This window comes from Ostrinia furnacalis, unplaced genomic scaffold, assembly GCF_004193835.3.
Source record: "Ostrinia furnacalis isolate ACB-3 unplaced genomic scaffold, ASM419383v2 OfSCF1534, whole genome shotgun sequence".
Classification (NCBI taxonomy): domain Eukaryota; kingdom Metazoa; phylum Arthropoda; class Insecta; order Lepidoptera; family Crambidae; genus Ostrinia; species Ostrinia furnacalis.
In genome coordinates this window covers 612,788-628,585 of record NW_021131773.1, presented here as the reverse complement: position 1 = coordinate 628,585, position 15,798 = coordinate 612,788, and the positions used below count along the sequence as shown (strand labels likewise).

At 36.3% G+C, this 15,798-nt stretch overlaps 1 protein-coding gene across 3 annotated transcripts in view; it reads right to left on the bottom strand.

Moving 5' to 3' along the window:
• LOC114353010 (uncharacterized) overlaps positions 1–3,567 on the bottom strand; it is a 69,911-nt gene extending 66,344 nt beyond the window's left edge. For all 3 annotated transcript variants that reach the window (XM_028304801.1, XM_028304804.1, XM_028304803.1), the window contains exon 1: positions 3,393–3,567. The gene's annotated coding sequence lies outside the window, so the exon portion shown is untranslated. The remainder of the gene's footprint in view (positions 1–3,392) is intronic.
• Positions 3,568–15,798: the final 12,231 nt, after the last annotated feature.

The window sequence follows — 15,798 nt, the reverse complement described above, 5'->3', positions numbered from 1 at the left end:
CGTCCCAGTATTAACCCTACCACAGCTTCAGGACAATAAATGGACCAGCGCTGAGAAGAAGCAGCGCAAGAAAGTCACTTGTCAGCCTCTTTTTAAGGGTTATGTAAAGTGCCACGAAACCTATCAGTTCAAAGTTTTAAGTGAAATTAACGATCATTATCCTGACTATATTTTATAGTGTTTTTCATACACAGGATGTAGTTAAAATAATTAGTATTCATTAAGCGTCCCATTTTGCATTTAATATTAATGAGGTTTGCAAAAAACAAGTAAATCTCACATTTACGTTCATGATAACAATCAAAGACATGGAAAGACTTCTAAATAGGTATAGGAACCTACTAGACAGGCTGTTCAGAATAAAAATTGTGTCAAAGCGTGCCGTGCGCTTTGTGAATCATTGGGGTATACCTTTTGAGCAGTGGACGTCATATGGCTGAAATGATGCTGATGGTGTGCGCTTAACTAAATAAAACAACTTCAGACACAAAATCGAAATCACGCTTATCAAATGATAAAATTGATTAAAAAACGATGACAAGCTTATCAGGCCTCACAAAGGCTAAAAAATCCTCCAGTAGACCTAAGATGCGCGCCATAATAGGCTTTTAAATAAGGGACTATTCCCACCTCTCGTTCTCACCGCTGCAACTCCTGTGTAGCCAGGATCTACAGCTGGACCGCCAATAACAACCAACCAGTGAAGGCGCAGTTTGACTGTCATTGGACCAGCAACGAAATTAATCTGAAGAAATCAGGAAGAGTTCAAAATTAGGGTTAGACTTCCCTACTACATTTTTATCTAGGCATTTATAAACATTTTACGCGATAAACCCATACATTTGTCGTCAATCATCGATGAAGATTTTATCACGGCGCGCATCCTAGCTGGACAGTGATTTGAACTCATTCGCCAATCTGTCTCTACGAAAGTCAAAAGTGGGACAAAACCTTTGGCTGTAGTTTGTTTTTTGTTTTTGTATTAGTAAGGTATACAAGTGTAAATGTTAAAATGTTAAATTCAATAAAGTATTTGTAGTTGTAGGTACAGTCAAAGTCAAGTAGTTTCGTTCTTGACACCCAAAGTAGCCAAAAAGTTCGCACACGTCATAGGTTGTGGTGTCAACATTTTGGCCACGTTGGAAGTCCCGAACTAGGTATTTGACGCTGACTATTATTGTTGACTCAACCGTAATCTATAGGTACTATCTATCTATACTTATATTATAAATGTGAAAGTAACTCTGTATGTCTATCTCGCTTTCAAGCCTAACCCACTAAACCGATTTTGATGAAATTTGGAATAGAGATAGTTTGAGTCCCGGGAAAGGACATAGCATAGTTTTTATCCCGGTTTTTGAAACAGGGACGCGCGCGATAAAGTTTTTCCGTGACAGACAAAATTCCACGCGGGCGAAGCCACGGGCGGAAAGCTAGTAGGTAAATAATAAAAGGTTTTTTTTTATCTTCTTTGAAACGTCTATCTTTCCTTCCTTATTTTATTCATCCTGTATAATCAAACGGTAGGTGAATCATTGTTTATAACTGTATAGTCATGACTGGTGTTTTTTGCGACTACCTACATGTTTAAATGAGGGCAGTAAGAATAGTTTTTGCTAGCTACTTATTGAAGGTCAGTCTCATCAGAACTTCTGGGGCGTGTCAGCGGTGTATGGTGTTTGAGAGACCCCTGCATGCAATTGTGGTCGTATGGCATTTGAGACCCCTGCATGCAGGACCGTAATTAACTTACAGGGGGCTCTGAGGACCTAGTGTGAGTTTTCGTCAAACGCGCTCACTAGTGAGCGCGCGAATTGTACACCGCCCCTGCGCCGGGAAACTAGGAATTTTCATAAATTTTTTAATGTAAACTCACTCATTGTTTGAACTGTTTGATGTAAACTCACACTCAGCCCACTGGGCATTCAAAGGAGCATTTTTCCTAAAAAAAAATTAAATAATTTTATCTTAAAATTATATAACTTTTCCGTAATGCAGACATGACGTCTTTCTTTCATTTTTCAATAAAAAAAAACTGGCGCGGAAATTAAGGTGTTGTGCCTTAATTATAAAAATTGGCCAGTAACATTTTGTTCTACTTATTCCTTTTTACTGAGTCTGATAATCATTTCGAAGTTTGGAAAATTAAATACTTAAATCTTTTGTATTATAAATTAAGAAAGATGGTGATACTTAGTACCCACCTAGTGACTCTAGAAAAATAATAAAATATTAAAATGAAAGTAATTAATCAAAAAGATACTGTGTTATTTTTAATGTCATGATATCGTTTGATTGTAAGTTAATTGGTTTTGCCATAATTTCTAGAATATTGTAAAAATCTTGTTAAAAATAACCGGGTTTTGTTTGTTGACAAATCAATAGTAATAAGTATGACTGTATTTATTTTATCTTTTTTAAGTAGCGTGTGACGTCCACCCACAAGGTGGAACGACGACATCGTAGAGGTAGCAGGAAGGTTCTGGACGCTGGTCGCTATCAACCGGGCAACATGGAATTGGAAAGCATTGGGGGAGCCCTATGTTCAGCAGTGGACGTCCTATGGCTGAGATGATGATGATGATGCAATAATACCCCGCTTTTTGTTATAAATAAAAATAATATGAAAACATTTTTTGAAATAATTTAACATAAATACCAAACTTCGTAACACTTAACCCTTAATTAGGTAAATAGATTATGGCTTAATATTTATTTATTAAAGTAAATAATTATGAATGAAAGTAACTCGGTCTGTCTGTTACTTGAATTTCAAAGTATTAAACCAATTTTGATGAGTTTATATAGGTACCTACTTTTGGCAAAAAAAATAGTTTTTTGTCACTGTAAAAACTTTTTTGTATTTTACTTCTACGATTTATTTTTATGAAAGGCATTTTTTTAATCTGTTTTTGGGTGCTTCGAAATTCATTTCTTTTTTTACATTGATTGATCATATTTTATTACATAATAATAATAGTTTATTGATGTATTTTTTTTAAAGAAATGAACTTGGTTAACTGAATTAAAGTATATTAAATACCTACATGATGTCAGTTTATCTTATAGAAAACCAGTAAAAGTTTCAATATTCTCAGTGAGTAAATAAAAAAATACCTAACTCCTCTCATAAATAAATTAACAGGCAACGATGCAACTATACCATTAAAAATTACTAAAATACATTTTATAATTTTTTTTCGTTAACCTTTTAACATTCACTGCACATTGCATTACTAATTATAGTTTTTTCGATGGAAAGTGCCGCTCTGCCGATCGCATGTTTCAGCCTTAAGTTTAAATTGAAAAAAGTGAATATTAAGTAATTCAAAGACGTATGACTTGACATTCTTATGGCTAATTAAATAAAAAAAAGTTTTAATTGCACTCACCTTTCCAGAGTCCGAAAAATTGAGTAGAACCTCAAAAATCCATGCCACACACAAATGCACAAAAAAAACACACGGCGATTCGGAATTCAAAAACTGCAATGGAAAAAAAAGTTCGGAATTCGCGCGGGAACTTTGACAGACAAGATGGCGACACGCGTCCGTGCTCTATGCTCGCCGGCCGGCACTGAGCGGTTTGGGTTTCTTCGTTTCTTGCGTGGAGGTACGTGGTATCGTACGATCGCCATAAGTTGTCCAAAACCTGATTCTGTTGCAAAAAGTTTTTACTATCGGGAAGCCTGCAGCCACGCGGCCGAATGAAACCTTAAATTAATGAGAGCAGCTTTTGAGAGTGATGAAAGGTGAAGTTAAGAACAAGATACGATGCAATTTTACCTTACCTTACATTTATTGTTACTCATAAGCCGATGATCTTATTGAGAAATAGTTATTTTCCTTCTTTGCTGTAAATAAATTACTGAAGTGTAGTGCAATCTTTCTTTAAATAGCTAATAATGCAACTCTGTAATTTTATCATGTAGTTAGATATTATGTAACTGTACCTACACAGTGTAATTTTATCCTATAGACGCATAATGTTATAAACCATACGTATAAGTAGAATGAATACGGATAAGTTGCAAAATCGTTCCAATTACAATTAAGGCTTGTTCCTACAGAGACATCCCGTTTTTTTTTTGCAGAATCCCGTTCAGTAGTGTTTTAATATTAAAGTTCACGCGAACATCCCGTTTGCAGCGTCCCGCAAATTAGGTCCATTGGAATTTGACATGATTGTGTGTTATTACGATTTTTTTCAAACCCACGACAGTCCAGTTTTTTATGATCCTGCATTACTGGATCACGCAGAACTGGATTGCCGTGGGAACGAGCCCTTACTAGATCGTCGGTTTCCGACAATGCGTCTATTAATAGGAAACAACGTAACATTGACCGACAATTAAATAATTCCACAAAAAACGTGCGCAAATGGTTTCTCGGTATATTCTGGAGCAGATGTTTTTCTAGTAATGACTCTACATTGTATACTTGATTGAGTTCCTGTAAATGAAGAAGGTAAAATTTGTTTTAAAGAACGCTTCTTAAAAGTATGATGAATTATAGGATCTTGTTATCTGGGGATACTGCTTAGGGTAGAATAAGTGTATTTTTTTTATTATTTATTATTTAAATAAAAATAACTATTACATTTGTGTATAGTTTTTAATTTTTGAGTTCATTGTAAATTAATTGTAAATAACTTTTCCAGTAAAGAAAGAAATTTTCTCTTAAATCTTGAAATATTTTCAAATTATTTCCTGAACGAAATAAAATTAAGGGTTAACATTCTTATTCTATTTTTCTGAAATTCTTTACCATTTAAACCATGCGGTCATGTAATCCTCACTACTTGCTTCAAAACACAATTTCTCACTTTTTTCAGCTCTTACTATCTTGAAGTCATCGGTCCATCGAGCTGGATAGCGACTAATATGGTCCTTACATTCATCAGCAAAGCGCCACAAAACACGATTTCCTTTTTTTTCAGCAGTCAAATCCTGGAGGTCATCAGTCCATCAAGCTGTCCACTGCACTTGATGAGACGTTATCAGGATTGAATAAAGTTTGTAACGTGGGACAAACCAAAGTCCAAATAGTCATGTCTTAAGGAAATACATTAAAATATTAAGGTTTGCGGAAAATACGAGATTTGTTGCGCTAGGCAACTGATATGGACGTTTGAAAGGTATTGCAAAAACCCAAAAGGAGCGTTTAGTATTGAAATAACATTTTAAACTTCAGTTCAACACCTGTGTAACTTTTTAGTGAATGCACCTCTGTGGCTTGGTGGTGAGATTATCTGTCTCTTAACCCAGTGGACCAGGGTTCGATTCTCATAGGGGGCAACATTTTCTGCTCGGTTTGGTTGATGGTAGAGCTTGTTTTAAGTCCGTCTGGATAGCTACCATCATCTTACCTAAGTCTGTCGTCATAACAACAATGTTTACAGCATTGTTGTGTTCCAGCAGTTGGAGGTAAGATAGCCAGTTCCTCTGTGGTTGAGGATTCCGGGTGAAGCTCGCTTCCACCTTCGGCCTGATCATCACTTTCTATCCAGGGTGATGCAGGCCAAGACCTTCCCCTTCAAGACATTCCGATTTTGCAAGAAAATAAATAAATAATAAACATAACGACGATTTAAAACAACGTCTTAAGAGTCAAGTCCTATATTTTTTCCCTGAAATATGTAATTATGCTCCAACACCTCTCAATGCGTGGGGTTGATTATTCTTTTGAATTTTAAGCATCTCTAACAAAGAATTATTATGGTGCTAAAACGAAAGTGCGCGCGCACATACGATCATGAATTTCAAATTTCGAATGTCGTTAGGCAACCAAAAAGGTCTTAAACTCCGTCGCGAAAAATAAAATAAAAATTGATGACAGCTAGGTTTTATTTTAAAGTAAAATTTAATTTAAAACTATTTTGCACGCGCTCACGATCATGAATTTCAAATTTCGAATGTCGTTTGGCATCCAAAAAGGTTGTGTTAGTCTTAAACTCTGTCCTCGAACGCTAAAAAATAAAATAAAAATATGACAGCTAGATTTTATTAAAAAAAAAGGGAAATTTAATTTCATACAGTTTTACGCGCACTCACGATTTATGATTGATATGATTATCTTGAACGCGCTAATCTCAGGAACATCACCCTACAGCCAATAGGGGTGGAGGAGTAAAGAAAAACGTGAAAATTATTCCAACTAACTACCTACTACTTATTTGAAAATTATAAATAACTTGAAAAAATCGAACTGCTTAAGGCGGGAATTTAACCCACGACATAATCTTTGAAATAACTATTCCAACTATTTTTAAGAAAGTCGCGAACACAGCTGCTAGTATTTTTAAAAACAACCTTGAACAGAACTTGAGGTTACTATTTTTTGCAGAAGAAATGCCCGTGAACTTCGTTCATTTGATGTTTTTAAAAAATCCTTTGGTGTCCAGCATCCAACACCTTCCTATCACGTGCGACCTTTTTATTCTTAGGCATTTAGGCAAGTAAAAATAAATAAAACTGATTCCCAAACCAAAACATAATATCATTTACCTATTCCGTTTTTCATGAATTCTTTAAACCAGGAAGAAGTAGCAATCCAAAAACATCGATCTTAAAATTGCAAATCGATTTTTTCGTCTGTAAACTCTACATGTTACGTAAATCAAACTTTTTGTTTGTAGCTGTAAAGATTGTATTATTTGAATGTGTAGATTATAAAATAACCTATTTCTAATGCGAAAACTTTTTCAGTGTGCCTACCATGAGTTTATAGATGACCCACGCTGAACTGTCCCACCAAACTCAATGACAGGGGGGCGCTACTATCGTTCAACTATATGGTTTGCAACATGGCAAAAATCTGAACCAGCGATTCGGTATTGACGGTGGCGCCCCACTGTCAATGTCATCGACAGGACAGTCCAGTACCTCTAGTAGGAAAAACTTTCGAGTTCGTTTCGTTGCGTATTCAAAGTGTCATCGAAAAATTTTGTATGAAAAATTAAACAGCGCCCCCTAGGTCGGCTATAATATAGGGGGCGCTGTTTAATTTTTCATACAAATTTTTTCGATGACACTTTGAATACGCAACGAAACGAACTCGAAAGTTTTTCCTACTAGAGGTACTCAGTATTTTGAAACTATACGTTAGGTGAGCTCGCTAGCGAATACGTCAAAAAATTCTATGAAGATTTTATTTCTTGAAAGTAGCCGCTAGGGGCGCTGCACAATATGTCATACATTTAAATGTCATTTTTTTACGCAGTCGCTAGCGAGCACACCTAACGTAAACTCATGGTAGGCACACAGAACGTTTAAAGTTACACGAGTAGAGATAAAGTACAGTAAAATTACCTATTTACTTCTCAATGCCGGTGGACAAAGGCCCCATGGATTTCCACAACGACCGGTCCTGCGCTCGCCGCGACCTTCAGATCGTCGGTCCGCCGAGTGGAAGACCTGCCTACATTACACCGTTACCCGGTTGATGGTCACCACTCGGGAACTTTTCTGCCCCAACCACCATCAGCTCTACGAACTGATGGTGGTTGGGGCAGAAAAGTTCCGAACTGCCCCACCCACTGTCACATAAGTTTGGCAATTCTGCGCCTTCATCATCATTTCAGCCACAGGACGTCCACTGCTGAACACAGGCCTCCCCCACTGACTATATTATCTACTTATCTATGTACATTGCAATCTTGGTAGCAGCCTGCATCCAACGCCTTCCTACCTTTATCAGGTCGTCGGTCAACCTTGTTTCCCGATTTTCCGGTACGTGGCCTCCACTCCAGAACCTTGCTGCCCCATCGGCCGTCAGTTCTGCGTACTATGTGCCCTGCCCATTGCCACTTCAGCTTGCTAATCCGTTGGGCTATGTCAGCGACTTAAGTTCGTTAACGGATCTCCTCATTTCTGATTTGATCTCATCTCGTAAAGAAACACCGAGCATCGCCCTTGCACTTTCCATGGCACGCCGCGCTGTGGATTTTAATGTTTATTTTTGAGGCCTACAGTTTTTATAAAGACCAATCTTCTTTTTATTCTAAGTTTAACTAAGTTCATTTCTAAGAAGTTGTCGATAAGTACTGGAATTCGCGGCAGCAGACGCCGAGCGCTAAATATAGCGTCGTTTCGACTTTTTGCGAACATTAATTTGTTCGTAAGCAGACTGGCCAATATACGTGCGAAGTGGCTGTAACAAATCTTATACGCATCTTTTTGTTTTGAAATAAGTATACAATGAACGACTGTTTTGTATGTTAAGTATTTACAAAAAGAGTACTGAAGTATGTTTAACTAGATATTTTTTAGTAGGTACTAAAAGCTTTGCTTATAATGTAGTAATAATTATAAAGCAAAGGATTTACTTACACTTGTTTCTCTAATGCCCGTTTTCACCATCAATCCCTAATTTTTAAGTGACCACTATGGTAAATGTGTTACCATAGGACTCCCTGCAGACTAGGTAGGCAGACTTTTTAGTCGGCCGATAGTTAAATGACTAATTCCTTAATAAAAATAATAATTAAAGGTAGGTACCTACAGACTTTTAGTTGGCCGATAGTTGAGCCCGACTCTAATTTGCATGAATAATCGGCCGATACCAATGTGCGCACTTTCATACATGTCCAGTCCATACTGATTAACATCCCGACCCAACTACTTTATCGGCCGACAAAAAGTCGGTGAATTACGCCTAGGCTTAGTACCTATTGAATTAAAAGCTCCAATTTAGAAATCTATGTTCAACCGTGGACATCACATTTCAATGATGATGATAAAAAAACGCACTTTGCCGAATCCCTATAATAATTATGTATACGCAGACTTCTTGCGAGAATTTGAAGTGATGTTTGCCTACACTCGTGCACGTTCACGAATACACCTATTTTTCTAATCCACCATTATTTATCACAATACATTATATTCGGGTAAACACGTCTTTGCATCATCATCATTTCAGCCACAGGACGTCCACTGCTGAACATAGGCCTCCCCCAATGATTTCCACATCGCCCGGTTGGTAGCGGCCTCCATCCAGCGCCTTCCTGTTACCTCCATGAGGTCTTCGATCCACGCCACAAGCTGTTTTCCGTTTACTAAAAAAAAAAAAATTGTCAAACATGACGTTTCACTTTCCCGCCAAAAATAACCTAAAATGTTAATTCTTTTGTCAACTTCAGATCATTTCATTAAAAGGGCCTCCAAATAATAACATAGCGCCACCGAATTGTGTCACTTACCCCACAAAGGGTGACAATGAGTAAGTAACATTATCTGTTACGATGAATGACAATTCATTGGGTATCTGCGCAGGTATCAATGGATTTCCACTCGAGCGCGCGCGCCATTTTGTTTTCTAATTTTTTTATTTGCCGCGGCGTCTTTGCTTGTTGATCGAGTTTAGGAGTCGGTTTCAAATAATAATTGGTTATTTGACATTTTGAAAGAACACAATATCATTATGGTCCAAGACTGAGATGCACCGCCTTACTTTACCTGTAACTATAATAATAACCGGTGTTTTTGTATATGTTACAGGAAATGTATGAATTCTAGGAATTGTATACTATTCCTAGGAAATGTATACAATTCCGAAGCTATTTAGGAAATGTATAAAATATTGCTTCAGAGATTTTTTAATACGCACATATCCTAGAAAATGTATACTTTTCCTAGGAATTTTATAGAATTCCAATATTGTATTAGGAATTGTATAAAACTAAGCGGCACAAGCACGATCGCGTGATCGGGTGCCCCTCGGTACGCCTAAAATTTCATTTAGCCAAACCACATTGGCCCATAGGTACTTTTAACTCACAATTATTATTGTTTAGCCTGACAGTTGTTTTCGCACTATTATACTTTGGCCGAAAAAAATATTTGTATCCTTCTTTCGGCATCACGCATAATACGCTGAAGTATTGGAAATCCATAATTTTAACATCTCTTTTATTAAACTTATTGGCATGAAGGTTCTAATACTTCTGTAGCTGGATAACAAAGTCTCGGTTAGGTTAGGTTAGACTTGCGACCTTACACATACATAGCTGCCGCGGTGCGGTAGCGCCATTTAAGTTTCGGAGAAAAAAAGTGGCGTAATAAAAATAATTGTGTGTAAAAAAATGTTAGGCTTAAAATTTGTGTGCCATAGACAACTAGGCGTGCAAAAAATTTTACGATTCGATAGAGACCCCGCGTAATCGGATGATGCAATGCAATATCCTCCCCTCGCACCGTATGTCCACGCGTATTCATTGAAATCTTAATTACTTTAACTTTGACAAACGTCAAAAATCACACATATCCGATTGCTGTTTAGGAAATGTGTAAATTTCCTAGGAAATGTGTCCCTCGGTACGCCTAAAATTTCATTTAGCCAAACCACATTGGCCCATAGGTACTTTTAACTCACAATTATTATTGTTTAGCCTGACAGTTGTTTTCGCACTATTATACTTTGGCCGAAAAAAATATTTGTATCCTTCTTTCGGCATCACGCATAATACGCTGAAGTATTGGAAATCCATAATTTTAACATCTCTTTTATTAAACTTATTGGCATGAAGGTTCTAATACTTCTGTAGCTGGATAACAAAGTCTCGGTTAGGTTAGGTTAGACTTGCGACCTTACACATACATAGCTGCCGCGGTGCGGTAGCGCCATTTAAGTTTCGGAGAAAAAAAGTGGCGTAATAAAAATAATTGTGTGTAAAAAAATGTTAGGCTTAAAATTTGTGTGCCATAGACAACTAGGCGTGCAAAAAATTTTACGATTCGATAGAGACCCCGCGTAATCGGATGATGCAATGCAATATCCTCCCCTCGCACCGTATGTCCACGCGTATTCATTGAAATCTTAATTACTTTAACTTTGACAAACGTCAAAAATCACACATATCCGATTGCTGTTTAGGAAATGTGTAAATTTCCTAGGAAATGTGTATAATATAATTTACATCACACATTTCCGGGTGATTTTAGGACTTATACACAATTCCTAGGAATTGTATACAATGACTGATTTCATACATTTCCTGTAACATATATATTTTTTTTCGTGAAACCCAAATTGACCAAAAAGTTGAAACGTTGAGTAGCTATACTTGTTACGAACTTTTTGACTGCTTTGGGTGTTACGAACTATTTGAAGCTGACTGTACACTACAGTACAGAATCTACTATCTTTCATCACCATCATCATCATTTCAGTCATAGGATGTTTACAGCTGAACATAGGCCTCCCCCAATGCTTTCCACGTTGATCGATCAACGTGGAACTATTTTTACTGAAAAGTAATACTTTTTGACGCAAAAGGAGAACCAATACGAATAGTTATACCAAGTAAATTTTTGGGCGCAAATTTTATTATTGTTAAATTAATATATTAACTACCTGACGGTATTTTTGATCTCAATTTTAATTAAATTTTTGGATGTTCGGAAAAAAATACATATGTCCAAATAACACCTTTGTTGATGAAACGAATTTAGTGTATTTTATTGTTAATCAATTTAAACTATTATGATATAAATTTAACAACATAAATATTATTATTTACAGTAAAAATGTAAAACTGTCACATCCATGTCATGCAGTGTCACAGCCGTGTTTACGTAGGCTATTTTGTTTCCTTTCCGAGGGCTTTAAGGTTGTCCATATACATCAAAAGTATGCTTTTGGTTTATACTTTCGATACACATCGCAAAAAGTTTAAAAAAAAAAATCTTTAATTTTTAAAAAAAAATTGGCACAAATTTAAGAATGGCCCATATACGGTGGATAACCGTTTATGTTGCAGTGAATACAGAAAAAAGTAAATGGAGATAAATTAACCATCTTTATATACGGAACCCTCTTCAACCCTGCACCTTCGCTTTTGCCTTTAATTTTTTGTGGCATAGTAAATCGGGGCATCTGCTTGACGCCTTCCCATGCCATTGTGGTGGCAGAATGGACACTGCGCTCAAAGGGTGCTCTTTCTTTCAATTACGTTATATCAATACGTTTATTGTAAGTAAAATATCTCACTGAACGTGGCGTTTGGATTACAATCTTTGAAGTTTAAAGTAATTTATAATACCTACACAACTCTTCGTTCGGTCTGTCATAGAATGTCTTTACTTTAACGGTCCGTATTCTATACTTATCCTATCTTCATCAAGGGTAATGCTAGAATTCTAATGCTGAAAGATTTTCTCAAATCGGTACAGTAGTTACGAAGCCTTGCTGCCTCACCGGCGATCTGTGTTCTATGTACCTACCCTGTCCATCACCATTCACCACTTTAGCTTGCTAAGAGTCTTGCGGCGGTCTAGTTTTTCGGGATCCAGTACCAAATGCAGGATTCCGTAATGGACTGTCGTGTAAACAGCTACGAACGGGACTAGGCTCGTATGTGTACTTGAAATTCGAATTACAAATTCGAATGGATCGTTTTTTTGCGGGACACTGCAAACGTGATGTTCGTTAATATTAAAACACGTATACTTACCTACTACTAAAACGGATCCTGCAAAAATCGGGATATCCCGTGGGAATAAGCTTAAAATGACATAATATCTCCATGGGAACACGCCTTTAGAAGTCTCTGACACACCCTGTATGCCATGCCCTCCCAAGCAACCACGATATTTGCCGAGCGCTCGACTCCCGCGCATCCCGAGTGGCTTGAAGAAGTGAGACTATTTGGAGAATGCCATAGGATCCCATTGTGGCCCATGGACAATACAAAACCGGTGGTATTTTAACAATGCCATTTACAATTGGGTAGGTGATCGTTTACCATAATATCAAGAGTCAAGAAGACACAGCTTCTCTATTGAATCATTTCAATCTAGTCCAAAAAATAGAGTTTATTTTCAACTAGCGACCTGCCCCTGCTTCGCACAGGTTTACAATGTAACTATTATACTTAATAAAACACAGAAACCTTCCTCTTGAATCACTAATCTAAGTATTAAAAAACCGCATCAAAATCCGTGGACAGACAGAGAGGAAAGTGACTTAGTTTTTATAATATGTAGTGATGATGATTATTTAATAAATCAATTTTTGGTCTATTCCCAAATATCCACAGCACAGCTTCACAGCTCTATTGTTTTAAAAAAATGTAGGTGGCTATTTCTCATCGCCACGGTTCTCATCGTCACCTTCGTGGCGAATTTTATTTCTAACTTATTTCAACTTTTTGTAAACAAAAATTGTAGCGCTTGATGTGAAGATTGTATTCTCAGTAAATCAGTCAAATAGTGAGTCTCGTTTGGAAGCTTTAACGTTTTGAATTTTTTGATGCCACGAAAGTGATTCTGTACTTCACAGCAATAATTTTTTCAAACTTTACTACTGTAAAGGACAGTGCCAATCGATGTATGGAAGTTGGACCAAGTGCTGCCCAGACTGAAACTATAGTGCATTTTGTTCCTCAGGCCAATACTAATTTGTAAACTGGAGCGCACTGAAATCTATCCCTGGAGTTAAGAGAAAAAAAGAGTTTTGTTTTGAATTATTTAGATACAAAATATCACCGATGTATACCTACTACGCATAAGATTTCACGATTTTGGCATTAAATAACACTCGCTATGTTGAACTTAACCATACTGCATCCGTACACCTTACTTTAGTACGACTTCGACATTATTTATAAGCGATCAAGCGCTGTTTCAGTAGTTTAGTTAATTGACCGAAATCAATTATTTCCAAAATGGAGCAAGAAGTTTTAGCTTACAATAACTTCAATAATCTATTCTAATACACCAATAAATTGATTGTTCGTAAGGATAGAGAACTAAAACTTCTTGCTTCATTTTCAAAATAATGATTTCTCTCAACTAACCAAATTATTGCAACAGCGTTAGATCGCTTATAAAGAATATCTAAGTCGCACTAAAGTAAGGTGTACGGATGCAGTATGGTTAAGTTCAACATAGCGAGTGTTATTTAATGCCAAAATCACGAAATCTTATGCGTAGTACGTATATATCGATGATATTTTGTATGTAAATAATTCAAAACAAAACTCTATTTTTCTCTTAACTCCAGGGATAGATTTCAGTGCGCTTCGGTTTACACATTACTATTGGCCAGAGGAACAAAATGCACTATGGGTTGATTCTGGGCAGCACTTGGTCCAGACCCTGGCACTATCCTTTATTTATTTTATTTATTTAAACTTTTATGCCAAAATAAATTTGTACATAAGGCGAACTTAATGCACTAAAGCATTCTCGACCAGTTTACCTTTGGGTTGAGCAGAAAAGAAATTTGTTTGGCGGTACTTCTAGTGCAGGAAAGAAAAACAAATAATAATATGCTACATACATAAATAAAATATATAATAAATAAATACNAAAATTCTGAAAAAAATTCATAAAGTGTATAGGGACCCGCAGTTTACTAAAATCACTTAATCGGAAAACTGCTGCTATGGCTATTGCGGCTTTGTTCCAGGCACCCATCGATATTATTTTTGCTTCTATTACGATAAAATTTATTTTGTATGTAGCTAAATAGATATTTTATCATCTGATTTCAAAGTTATTGTTCTAACTTATACCGTTTATGAACTATTATTGTGTGACCATCAAATTTGAGTGTAAATGAGAAGTACCCAGGTATTAAAAACATTCAAAACATCGACATTAAAAATAAAAAATGCACACTGATTTAAAAAGTAACAAACAAACTACAGACAGACCTAGTAATTTTAGCTTTTAGTGCAAAATTCATGTGATTTTTTATCGTAAATACTTTAACCAGAACAGAATGGACTTTGTACGATCATTCAGTCGCGTATTTTCTAGCGTTCGATGCAAAAATTATTTTTAACTGTAGTCTAGGTAGCTGCCAAGAAAAAGAAATATGACCTAGTTTTTTTCAGTCCTAAGAATTCTGAAGTGGAAACTTGTAAAAAATAATTCAATTTCAATGGACCAACTTCAAAGGAAAATGCGTGAAAAAGACAAAAAGATTTCTAATGATTCTGATCTACACTATAATGTAAAGAGAAAAGATTTCGTTATTTGTTTGTATATTACAAGGCTACGAAACTATCTAAACCGATTTGAAATTTATCACATTCATAACCTGATACACTTACCTATGCCCCTTTTCACCATCAATCTCTAATTTTTAAGTGACCCCTATGAAAACAATTTCCTGATATGTGTTACCATAAGGGACACTTAAAAAAGTAAAAAAACTAAAACCCAACTACGACAAAAAACGACGTTGAAAAAGTATAAAACAAGATTTTCAGACTACTGAACTGAACAAAGTTGCTAATGTAGTTGCATAGTAATTAATTTTCATGTTTGGAAAACCGCAGTCACACGTTGTCAAAGTGCTATGGTAGGTAGGTACTCGTATGTAACGTGTGACTATGCCTGTTATTATTTTTAAAATTTTTTGACTGATTCTGTAATGTTAACTGTTTGTTTTACGTATGTATGTGTTTCCATGTGGCAGCAAAATAAACGTGTTTCTATTATATTCTTCTTCCATTCTAAATTAATTCACTATCCCTGAAGAGGCAGCGTTAAAAGTATGCGCGCTTCAAAAGCACAATAGTGCTGAGGTGCGCGCGCGCATAGCTTACGCCACCTGTCGGGTGACGTCACTGTAGGGATGTGCAGGGATCGACGAAATTTACGATGAATATTGCTGTATTTTGGTGACGAAATTAGTAAAAATCTACATGAAATTGAGACTGTTACATGACGAGACCATCGCACAAGATTCAACACCGTAAGTATATTTTTAGCACGAAAACACGTCAAACAAAAATCATCGAAATTGATTAAAAACTATCGAAAATGAAAGTTTTTCGTGAAATATC